We start from the raw sequence: 10,467 nt of genomic DNA, 5'->3' as shown, positions 1-10,467 counted from the left end.
CCTGCCGCTCACTGGCTGAGTGAGGTGCAGGTGCGATACCGAGGGTTGCGACGCCGAGGGTTGCGATCCCGTTGCTGGTCCCGGTCCGGTACGGGCGCGACACTGAGGGTTGCGATCTGTTGCCGGTCACAAAAAAAGACAAAAAAAGGAAAAAAAAAAAAATCCACTTGTCAAACTAATAAAACCACAAAACTTAGAATTATGTGTTTCCCCCTTAATGTGGTAGAATAATGTATAGAATCGCATTTAAAAACAACTATATTTTGAAGCACTGTTCACAATAGCCAAGATATGGAATCAATCTAGGTGTCTATTAAGAAATGAATTGATAAAGAAACTGTGGTATATATACACCATGGAATACAAATAAGCCATAAAAAGAATAAAATCCTGTCATTTGCAGCAACATGGATAAGCATGAAAGACATTATGTTAAGTGAAGTAAGTCAGGCTCAGAAAGATGAATACCACATGTTCTCACTCATATGTGTTAGCTAAAAAAAAAAACAAAAAAAAACGAGTTCATAGAAAGGGAGAGTAGAATTGTGGTTACTAGAGGCTGGGAATAGGAAGGGGAAGGGAGGATAGAGAAAAGTTGCTCAGCAGATACAAAATCACAGCTAGATAGGAAAAATAAGTTCTAGTGGTATACAGTAATGCTGGGCATATATAATTAAAAATAACTTACTGTATGCTCTCAAATGGCTAGAAGATAGTAGCTCAAATGCTCTCATCACAAAGAAATGAGAAATGTCTGCAATGACAAATATGCTAATTACCCTGATTTGAGCATCATACATTGTAAACATGTATTGAAATATAACACTGTACCATGTCTGTACAATCAATACATGTCAAGTAAAAATTTTTAATAATTTTAAAAAACAATACTTTTGAAGTTATAATGAGTAGAAACAATGATTTAAGATATTTGCAAAACCTGCAAATTCACCTTAAACTATCTTTGAATTCTATGACCAACAAAGATAATGCTACTCTGATTTGTTGCCTATACTCAGTTTGAAAGAAATAATATATTTCTGTTAGAAGTTAATGAAAATGAAGCTGTAACTATTCCTCTTTAAGTTCACAAACCCTCTGAATTTCACCCAGAGATGACTGGGGTCTGTGAACTCCTATGCTCATATTTTAATTTTTCTTATTGGAAACTTCATAATGACAAGCAATGAGGTTTTCTTTAGTTGTTAAGTTGTTAGATGTACATTTTTACTCCTCCTGTATTATCCATATCTTATCAATCTTTAAAAATAGCATGGACTTTTGAGTCCTATAATTCAGAGTTGAAATTAATATTTGTCATTTGTTAGCTGCCTAAAACTAGGCAAGTCATTTGCTTTTGAAGTATACTTTCTCACGCACTTTTTGCAAGTTTTATGAGAAACAGAAATAATAAAACCTAGAATAGTAAAACCAGAAGAGCACAAAAACCTAGTGCCCCGTCTGAAAATATTGTTCTAAATAAACTGTAGCTTAGAGAAAAAAAATCCAGTATAAATCTGAATTTATCCAGATAGCATGTCGGTCCACACCAGCCCAGAGCTAACTAATTCACTTATGAATATATGGAAAGCTATAGAAGAAAAGAAAGAACTGGGGCACTGAGGGTGTTAAAAGGAAGGAAAAGAGGTGACTTGAATAGCAAAGAAAACTGGAGATGTTTCTTTCAATCAGTCCCCAAGAGAGAGAGACCAGAGAAGTGGACCAGCATGACCAGAACTTACTCTTAGTTACCTTCGTACTCTTAATGTGAGGTGTTGGGGTGAGGGTGCTGAGACAGTCAGTGTCCCTCTAGGTGTTACTGACTAGGAGTCATGTACTCTGTGTATATTATATATTCTTTGCTTAGGAGATACTTAGAGAAGCCCCTTAACATATATTCAGATTTCCATCAATAATAAACTAAGTTAAGAATATTGTTAATTTTCTCTAAGCCCATCCATGTTGATGCAAATGGCAGTATTTCATTTTTTATAGAAAAATCAAGTGTATTGTATATTGACAAATTAAAATAATAGTAAAAAATAAATAAAATAAAAATAATAAAATAAAAATAATGTATTAATGCTACTGAAATGTACACTTAAAATCAGTTAAGATGGTAAATCTTATGTGTTTTTAAAAACAATAAATAACAGGAAATAAAAAAAGAAAATGGGATACTAAATATAAGAAAGAGAGAGACAGGGGAAGTTGGAGGGAGGGAGAAGGAAGGAAGATAAAACGAATAAAGGAAAAAATAAATTAGTGATTTAAAAAATATTAATGAAGGTAATAATAGCTAATACTTACATTGCACTTCCATATCTGGCACTATACTTGCTGTTTACAAAATCTGTAATCTTCACAACAAAAAAGAGATAGGCATTGTCTTAGTCTGTTTGTGATGCGCTACCAGAATACCTAAAACTGGGTAAATTACAAAGAACAGAAATTTATTTGTTCACAATTCCAGAGTCTGGAAAGTCCAAGATCCAGGTGCCAGCATCTGGTGAGGGCTTTCTTGTGGTATCCTCATGTGGTAAAAGACAGAGGGCAAGAGGAAGTGAACTCTGTAGTCAAGCCCTTTTATAAGGACATCTAAACCCTTTCATGAGGGAGGACCCCACATGGCCTAATCACCTTTTAAAGGCCCACTTACTACTACCACACTGGCAATACCTGAATTTTGGAGTGGACACATTCAAATCATTTCAGGTACTGATAACATCCCTATTGTACATGAGAGAATTGAGGCACAGAGGGACCAAGTAACTTTTCTAAATCAATTTTCTATCAAAGTGTGCAAAATATGCATCATATTTCCTTTATCCAGTCGTCCATCGATGGACACTTAGGTTGGTTCCATATTTTGGCTATTGTAAATATGGAGAAAATTATGTTAAATGAAAGGAGCCAGACAAAGAAACAGAAATACTGCATGTTCTCACTCATACCTGGCTGCTAGGAAGGAAGGGAGAGAGGGAGGGAGGCAGAGAGGGGATAAGGGCAGGCGGGAAGGAGGGAAGAAAGAAAGAAAGAAAAAGAAAGAAAAGACTACAACAATAAGTTGAACTTTCAGAAGGAGAGACCAAACTTAAGGATGATAGAGATGGGGCGAGGGTGGGAGGGGATTTGGGAAGTGACAAGTCAGGCAAAGGGCATAAAGAAATATCACAATTTGTAAGAATGAATGCACTAATAATAAATATTTTTTTTAAAAAGTGTGCAAAATATCCAAACCTTCAAATTAACTGGTGAAAGTCAAAGATACTAATGTAGAATATTACATGCATAACTGTCTTACAAGTTTTTTGTGCACTATCTCACACCACTTCTTAAGGTGTTGCCCTTTAACTGTTATTAAAACACAAAACTGTGTAAAACATAAACCCTGGCCTTGAACTGATTGCACTTTAGTAGAGTAGATAAGACACATATATAAGTAAGTATAGCAAATGGTAGAAATATTTTATAAAAAATAATAAGAAAGGTAAAATAACATTTAAAATTGCATAGCAGCCTACTATCTTTTTTAACTTTACATGTGTTTTTATTCAATTATTGATATTCAAAACACGTTAAAAATTAAGCAAAGCGTAAAAAGTTGTGAACATATGGAGCATTTGTCAACAGTGACAAGACTGATGATAAGAATAATTCATGAACTGTTCTGAAGTTTTAACTCTTGCTCTGAATCTATTTTGTAAAGCATTACTATTAACATAAGTGAAATCTAAAGACAGCATTTCATAATTAAACACTCAGTGGATTAAAAAATGAGGAAGTTGACATCATTTGCATTTGTCTCTGGGAACACCTGCATTTATTTCTAGGATCTTTGAGTAAGAAGAAACACAGCTGCTGAGGTTGTGACTAATGAAAAACATAAAGTTGAAGTCAAGCAGAACTGGCTATATTATACATCTCTACTACTACAGACAGGAAAAAGAAGACTTGTTTTGGATTCAGGATTTATGTTACATATTATTTTTATGAGTAATTAATTATCTTAGGTAAAAAACATGATGTTGGCCATTTTTTTTTCAGACAACGTCTGCAATGTTGGGATGTAAGCAGGATGATTAATACTGAACAATACAGATTCTTTGCTTATAACTCATGTGAGTTCAAGTATTGTCAATAAGGTGGCATATTTAAGCATAAAACGTAACACACACACAGAAATCATTAACTGGTTAGTTTTTGCAAACTGTCTTAGGAAATGAAGGGAAGGAAACTAACATATGCCTTTAGATGCTTACCAAATTTTTGAATTATTTACAAGATTAATTGTTGATTCAAAAATTTAAAGAAATATTCATTTGGTTTGTAACCTCCAATTTTAAAAAAATCTGTGTGTATGGATAATTAGAATAAAAAATTTTTTTAATTTGACATCTTTTTCATCATCCAAGAGTTTAAAAGACATGTTATTTGATGACAGACAAGTTGATATTGGGAAAAAAGTAAAAGCTATCTACTATTATTATTTCAGTCAATGTTACACCATAAGTAATTGAAAGTTCAGTTGGCTGGAAAAAAAATAAATGACATTTGTGGGGAAAATAGAATAACTAATCACACTCCCTGGCTCCCTTTACATTTCTTGTAAACAAGTTGTTCGCGGGTGGAGTTAGTGCACATGTGCACCCATGTAGCTTTCTAGTTAATTGCTATTGTGTGTTCTGCAGTTTGTGAAGCAGGCTGGCAGTAGAGAGCTCACATCTAACAATACAGCAAGTTTCCTCTGCTGGCAGCTTCAGTTTTTGTGTCTTCAGACTTTGCCAGTAGCAGTTGAGTTTCTGAGTTTCTCCTTTGTACTGCCTAGCTCATAGTGTTGTGCGTGCTGAATAAAGACTATCCCTACTTCAGCCAAGGCTCCAAGGACCATTTTGTCCAGTTACCTAGCTCATACACCTGTGTGTGAAGGGTTTGTGAATGGGCTCAAGGGGTCTGTGAGCACCAGACCCTAGCTCTAGCTTTACAACATTCATAGTGAAAGGAAAAGTTAGCCTTCCTCCCAATTATCAGTAGAATCTGTTGTCTTTATGTCTTCATGTTACACTTCTAACTTACACAGTAAGGCTGTTTGGTATATTTTCACATGAAAACTAGACTTCACTATGTATTTTCCATCTATCTTCATTTAGATTTACCCACATATTTGGAATGTCAGACATTACATTAGGTTTTATTCTCATCTTTCCTTAAAAATATATTTTAGACTTTCCATTAGTGTGAGTTGTGCAGTTTTACTTCTTTATCAATTTTTATTCCGAAAATGTGTTTCTATTACTACTACTCCTGAAATATTATTTTGCTCATTTATATTTCTGAGCTAAAAGTTATTCTAACTCATTTTTTTGAAGATAGTATTCCATTGACAACTGGCATGCATTTTTGCAATTAAATTGTCAGTCTAAATTTTTTTTGTAAGTAATCAGTCTTGTGTCTCTGAATTTTTCTGAATGATTTTAAGTCTTCATATTTTAGTCATCTTCTCATAACTATTATTATAATTAATTTCTGGAAAAGTTTAATTTGTTTCTTTTCAAAATCAATATTTTAAAATTATGTACATTCCTTTTTTATATTTTGGGGCCTTTCATTTATTTAGGCATATTATTATTTTTATTGAAACATAACTGTTTGTACATACCTGTTGGGTACTGCATTGAATATCAATACCTGCACGCAATATGTGATGCTCAAAGCAGAATAGTTAGTATATTCACCATTACACAATGTAATCATTTTTTTGTGGCCCTTTAACAATTTCTTACTAACCGTCCCTCTTCCCCTTTCCCACCTCTGGTAACCTCAGTTCTGTTCTCTTCTTTTGAAAGTTCAGCATATTATTGTGACGGTTATATCTTTCTTTCTTTTTTCTTTATTTTTTTATTTCTTTTAGCTCCCACTTATGAGTGAGGACATGCAGTATTTCTCTTTCTCTGCCTGGCTTATTTCACTTAACATAATTTTCTCTAAGTTAATCCATGTTGCTGGGAATGGCAGAATTTCATTCTTTTTCATAGCTGAATAATATTCCATTGTGTAATTATACCGCATGTTCCTTATCTAGGCTTCCATTGATGGATGCTTAGGTTGGTTCCAACTCTTGGCTATTATAAATAGAGCTGCAATAAACATGGGAGTACAGGTATCTCTTCAGCATTATTATTTCCATTCCTTCAGGAATGGAATCCCAATGGCAGGATTGTTGGATTCTATGGCAGTTCTATCTGTTGTTGTTTGAGGAACCTCCATATAGTTTTCCATAACGGCTGTACTAATTTGCAGCCCCACCAACAGTTTAGGAGTGTTCCTCTTTGTCTGTGTCCTCACCAACATGTTATTCTCTGTGATTTTCTATGTCTTCTTGGTTCAGTCTTGTAATATGTATGTGTCCAGAAATGTATCCATTTCCTCCAGGTTTTCAAATTTGTTGGTATATAGTTATTTATAATAGTCCTAGTAATTCTTTGTATTTCAGTGTCATTGGTTGTAATGTGTCTTTCATTTCTGAGTTTCATTATTTTAGTCTTCTCTCTTCCTTTCTTAGTTATCCTAGCTAATGGTTTGTCTATTGTATTTATTTTCCCCAAAAACAACTTTTTGACTCATTGATCTTTTGTATCATTATTTGGGTTTCTATTTCATTCACTTCTACTCTGATCTTAATTATTTTTTTTCCATGTGCTTGTTTTGAGATTGGATTGTTCCTGTTTTCCTGGTTCTCTGAGGTGTATCATTAAATCATTTATTAGAAGTCTTTCTATTCTTTTGATGTAAGTGTTTATTGCAACAAAATTTCCTCTTTGTAATGATTTTGCTGTATCCCATAGGTTCTGATATGATGTGTATTTACATTCATTAGTTTCAAGAATTTTTTTTTTTTGATTTGCTGTTTAATTTCTTCCTGGACCCAATGGTCTTTCAGGAGCATGTTATTTAATTTCCATGTGTTGGTAGAGTTTCCAGAGTTTTGCTTATTATTCATTTCTAATTTTAACCCATGGTGGTCTGAGCAGGAGTAGCTATTCTTATGTTGGATAAAATAGACTTTAAGCCAAAAACCATGAAAAAAGTCAAATAAGGCCATCAAATAATGATAATTGTATCTATCCAGCAAGAAGACATAAAGATCATGAATATATATGCACCCAACACTGGAGGACCCAGACTTAAAGATATAGACCCTAACACTATAATAGTTGGGAACCTCTCTCAACATTGAACATATCATCTAGGCAACAAATCAGCAGAAAAACACAGGATTTAACCTATACTTTAGACCAATTGGACTTGGCAGATATCTACAGAACATTTCATCCAACAACCACAGAATATACATTCTTCTCATCAGCAAATGGAACATTCTTCAGGATAGACCACATATTAAATAACAAATCAACTCTCAACAAATTTTTAAAATACTGAAATCATTTCAGACATCTTTTCTCTAAGCATATTAAATATAATTTTCTTCTATTTATTTTCTCAGTCCAATATTTTTTTGATTTTACTTTTTTTTTAATTTTTATTTTTTGTTTTGTTTTGTTTCTGGCTCTTTCTCATGTTACTTTGCTTTCTTACCTGATTTTCAATTTTTGACTGTGACCTGGTAATTATTGTAAATTTATTTGAGATTATTGGTTTGAACTTAGCGTAGGGTTTCTTTTCCCCACTTAGAATTTGCTTTGACCTCTGTCATTCCCTAGCTTCCACTTTAAATTCTCCATTTACAATCTTCATTCATATAAAAAAAAGGAAATTCTGTCATTTGCTACAATATGAATGGAACTGGAGGACACATGCTAAGTGAAATAAGGCAGGCACAGAAAAACAAATATTGTATGATATCACTTATATGAATAATTTTAAAAAGTTGATCTCATAGAAGCAGAGAGTAGTTAGGTTGTTATGAGAGGCTGAAAGTGAGAGGGAAAGATGGGGAAAGAGGAGATGTTGATCAAAGGGTCCAAAGATCAATGAGACTGGAGGAATAAGTTTTAATAATTTATTGCTTTGCTTGGTGACCACAGTCAATAATATACTCATCTTGTATATTTTAAAATTACTAGAAGAATAGATTTTTAACATCCTTACTACAAAAAAAGTTATGTCAGTGAGGTGATGGATATGTTAGTTAGCTTGATTGAATCTTTCTATAATGTATATATAGATCAAAACATCACATCGTACCTAAAAAATATAGACAATTATTTCTCAATTAAAATAAATTAATAAAAACATTAAACACATATGTAGAGAAAATCCAGCTGTAAACCCAGTAAATATCAACCTGTTATTATAAATATCAAGGTCCTTCCCATTGCCCCCCACTTACCTAGCATCAAATGTAAGAAAATTAGAAAATTGGTTTATTTATTGTTCTCCTTTACATTGCTTTACTTTTTTGTGCCTGTTTTGTATTGGAGTCTCTTATTAAACTTCTAACATTTTCTACTCACCTTCCCATAGGTATTTTTCAAACCTACAATCATGCCCACCTGTTGTAGGCATGAAAGCTTCAGATGAAAGAGGGTTTTGATTTTAGTTTAACCTCCCAATCATCTTATTTACTTTAAAAAAAAATATCTACTAATTTTTTTCTCTGTTGCAGTTTTGAATTTAAAATATTTATATATATTTATGCAGCATTTGTAGATTTTAAGTTAGATAAGTAATTAAGGTATCTATGAATATGCATTTTAAATAATATAAAATAGAGTGTGTTAACAAATTCCTCAGGTATTGTTTAAACTCCTTATTTATTTATATTATTATAATATCTTCTTTGAATTATATGAGTAACAAATTCAGGCACAAATATTGTATGAACGTAGGCATATACAAACATTTCTACTATATGTGATAAAAATTAATTTTCAACAATAACATTTGTATATATATAAATTAACTAAATTGAATCCTGTCTTTTCTTCATATCATTATTTTGACAAATACTGAGAGATGGAAACATCTCTATAAATATACATTGAACTTAGAGCAATAGAATCATAAAGATGTTAAATTGTTGAAAATAACTCTAAGAAAGCAAGGAAGGACAGTGATTTGATAACATAATCTGCGGGCATGACTTCTCATTAGATACAATCATTTTTACCAAAAGACAAAGCCTTGAAAATGTAGTCCTTCATAAGAAAAAAATAAAGTTAATAAAGAATATTTTTTTAAATTTTAATTTTGTTTAGTCTTTGAAATTTCAGATCATGTATTCTAAATTCAAAACATGTTTTAAACAATAATATAGAAAACATAGCTACTGCTCATGAAAATATATCTTTTCAAATTTTAATTATGCTAATTTATTCAATAAATATTGACTGAATATCTACCAACCGTACATAGAAACATACTGTGGTCTCTCATCATTAGGAAAATGGTAAAATGCTGAATTGTTGAAGAAAACATTGTATAGCATTAATAATGGGTACATCACTTTTTATCTATTTTTCAAATAAATGTACTTGTCAGCTTTAATGTATTCTTGCATCAACATTAACAGGAGTTTTTTAAAGAAAATTTAAAAAAATATTATTTAGGCAAGAGTAAAACAATAATTTCATTTTACATATAGTGGTTATCTTTATGTTTTGTTCATTATGTTTAAAACTTTACAATGTAGTTTAATAGATTCACTAAGTATCCTTAAATATAAGTGCTGAAAATACACCTATCAAAGGGATTGCAAGGCTTGAGTGTAATAGATATGGAATTTTCTAGGGTTTACACTAAATATGTTTTAGTATACATTTACATTTTACAAAATACAGTTGTAATTTTTAAAGAAACCTTAAGATGAAACAGTATTTTTGAGAAAATAAACTTATTGATTACAAGAAAAGCAAATAAAGTAGTAGTGCTTTTAATGGATTTACAGCCAAAGAGATGAATTTCCTATATATTAAACTGACAATAATTGGAGTTAGAAAATCTATATAAAAATTCTCTAGTTAAGTGATTGATTTCCAGTAGTGGATGACTGAGATAGTCAAAGTGATGTTAAATTATAATTGTTGGTTATTTATGGCATTGTCTGTATTCACATAAAATCAAGCTAAAAGTATATTAAATAATTACTCAGGTAATTTAAACAACAAATTACATCAATCTAAAATCACATAAAATATTGTGGTGTTGTATCATCTTAATTGCAGCTTTATTTAAATTGAGTTATTATTTAAGAGATGACCACTCATAACTACTATATTAAGTATTGTCAGTGAGGCAGATGAGGCTGAGAAAAAATAAGGGAAAAAAAGATTTTCCTATTTAAAAGTCAGAGTTTAAAATTCTGGAAAGCAAATTTACTGTTTATGAAATTTATCCTTATTATTTTGTATATTATACATTTTACAAATTTTTATCATAAAATATCAAGAACAATCTAGTATGTATTAGCTCTTTAACATTAACTGACTTTTATTAAATTGAGCTCTT

Source organism: Galeopterus variegatus, unplaced genomic scaffold, assembly GCF_000696425.1.
Source record: "Galeopterus variegatus unplaced genomic scaffold, G_variegatus-3.0.2 Scaffold1698, whole genome shotgun sequence".
Lineage (NCBI taxonomy): Eukaryota > Metazoa > Chordata > Mammalia > Dermoptera > Cynocephalidae > Galeopterus > Galeopterus variegatus.
Note: the sequence above shows the minus strand (reverse complement) of the source record.